Source organism: Herpailurus yagouaroundi, unplaced genomic scaffold (assembly GCF_014898765.1).
Source record: "Herpailurus yagouaroundi ecotype Mexico unplaced genomic scaffold, PumYag 210, whole genome shotgun sequence".
Classification (NCBI taxonomy): domain Eukaryota; kingdom Metazoa; phylum Chordata; class Mammalia; order Carnivora; family Felidae; genus Herpailurus; species Herpailurus yagouaroundi.
This window is the reverse complement of record NW_024412441.1, coordinates 27,788,274-27,790,984: the sequence shown is the minus strand read 5'-3', so window position 1 is coordinate 27,790,984 and position 2,711 is coordinate 27,788,274. Positions and strand designations below refer to the sequence as shown.

The 2,711-nt window shown below is 41.2% G+C and overlaps 1 pseudogene; it reads left to right on the top strand.

Annotated features, from left to right (window-relative positions):
• Positions 1-376: 376 nt before the first annotated feature.
• LOC121016217 (leucine carboxyl methyltransferase 1-like) lies at positions 377-1,441 on the top strand (annotated as a pseudogene).
• The last annotated feature ends 1,270 nt before the right edge of the window (positions 1,442-2,711 follow it).

Below are 2,711 nucleotides of genomic sequence, written 5' to 3'. Positions count from 1 at the left end.
ATAAGTGGACCTGCACAATTCAAATATGTGTTGTTCAATGGTCAACTATACAAACAACCATCATAAATTTATGATGTGGTTTCTAGGCTTTCAGATTGAAAACACTGATACTGTAGATTGTAGGTATGTTAAGAACTCTCAGTGATATTTCTGGTAGTGACTAATGATTGCTTTTTATCAATTGACTTCAATTCTCTTCACCATACAATAGTTAACTTCCTTGTTGACAGTTGGCATGAATCATCTATCTCAGGATCTGAATAAGAAAACTATGTACACATCTCTCCTGCTTTCTCAGAGACTTGCTCTTCCCGGGCATCTGTGGATCCCACTTCCACATCCTCAGTGGGAATAGCACTCCAGAACCTCCACACCCATGGCCACTAGCCTGAGGAGGCCCTCTTTCACCTCCTGTTCTTCTTCCTCAACAGACACAGATGATGAGGGTGTGCATGGCACTTGCAAAGATGCTTCTATATGTAAGAGGTGATTCAAAACTTAAGGCCTTGCAGATCTACTTGAAAGCAGCAGAGCTCACAAGAAAGGAAACAAACAAGTGTGTTTAGGTTTACAGGAAGCATTGGCTACTGGCATGACCCTTACATCCAGCATTTTGTTAGACTGTTTGAAGAGAGGGAGGCCTCTGAAATTAACAGAATATTTTGCTGAAGTCCATGGCATCAGTCAGTATTTTTACTGAAGACAGAACGTCATTGTTAAATTCTAAATCTTGGAGCTGGGATGGATATCACCATCTGGAGATTAAAGGATGAAGATCTCCCAAGTAAATATTTTGAAGTCTATTTTCCATTGATAGTCACGAGAAAGCATAGCATCAAATCAAATCTTTCTTATCACAACCCATCATGGAACTACATTCAGAGGGCACACTTCAAATCAATGGACACCTGTTGGATTCAAAGAGATATGCCATTATTGAAGCAGATGTCTGAGACTTACCTGAACTGGAAGAGAAGCTAAAGAAATGTAACATGAATCCACAATTGCCAACACTCCTGATAACTGAATGTGTGCTGCTTTACATGACTCTGGAGCAGATGGCCAAGTTTCTCAAGTGGGCAGCCAATGGTTTTGGGACTGCCATGTTCATAAACTATGAACACACATGGATGACTGGTTTGGACAGATCATGATTGAAAACTGCAGAGGCAACAGTGTGACCTGGCAGAAATGGAGACCTGCAAGTCATTAGAGTCACAGAAAGAACGGCTCCTGTCTAATGGGTGGGAATTGGCATCAGCAGTTGACATGATGGAACCGTACAGCAGATTGCCTCAAGCTGAAGGGAGCAGAATAGAGTCTTCAATTTCTGGATGAAATGGAGCTTCTCGAACAGCTTTTGCAGCATTCCTGCCTTTGTTGGGCAACCAAAGGAGGAAATGAAATAGGTTTGAAGGAAATCACTTATTAATCTGTTTGAAGCCCATGCTGAGCTTGGAGCTGAAGACATTGACCTTCCCAGAGTGGACAGGCTGTGTTTCCTGGCTGGTGGCCAGCTGTGGGTCCATCCCACACCCAGAGAAATCTCAGTTCCCAGGGCTAGGCACCACCTGCTGTGCCCGTTGACTTACTTTAAATAAATCTCAGTTGCCAATTAAAAAAAAAAAAAGAAAACTATGTAAAATTAATTGCTTAATGAAGCTGCTTCAAATTTCAATCAATGCATTTTAATGCTATTTGTGGATTATGTGTGCTATATTTGTAATTTATATTTTCAATCTTTAAGGAGATTCTGTAACTGAGATACACATGTGTGCACACACACACATAGGCACTCACGCGTACACACACACACACACACACACACACACAAGACTTGGTGAACTCAGTTTAGTTCATACTTAGGTTAGACTGCTGTAATACTGGGGAAAGTATTACATTTTTTATCCTATTTTTTGCCACATGGTAATATGCAGAAGACACATGACCATTGTCATCGTGCTCCATTGCTAGCCTGTACCACCTTTCATTTTCTGTCATCACAACAATGTTCTGACTTTGCTAGTGTGGATTTTGTTGGTTTCATTATTGAATATTTTACTCAAGACAGAGTCTTTCAAGCTATGTTTGTAGGTTCAGAAAGAATGATTATACAAAGCTATCATTTTGTTATTTCTTTTTTTTAAGTTCATTTATTTATTTTGTGTGTGTGAGAAAGAGAAAGCAAGAGAGAGCATGCTGGAGGGGCAGAGAGAGAGAGAGAGAGGGAGAGAGAGAATCCCAAGCAGGCTCTGCACAGTCAGCACAGAGCCCAATGTGGGGCTCCAACTCACAAACCAGGAGATCATGACCTGAGCTGAAACCAAGAGTCAGACACTTAACTCACTGAGCCACACAGGCGCCCCTAAAGCTCTCATATTTTTTATGTCTTTTGTATCTATGGACTTATATATCTGTGTGAAATAAAGTCCTGTATTTACTGTGGGAGCCTCTGAATTTTACAGAGGCTTTTTACACAGGAACATAACTATTTTTTTTATTAAAACAATTTTTTTTTTTACATTTCATTTATTTTTGATAGAGAGACAGAGCACAAGCGGGAGAGGGGCAGAGAGAGACAACGGAGACACAGAATCCGAAGTAGGCTCCAGTCTCCAAGCTGTCAGCACAGAGCCCGATGCGGGGCTTGAACTCACAAACCACAAGATCATGACCTGAGCCGAAGTCGGACACTCAACCAACTGAGCCAC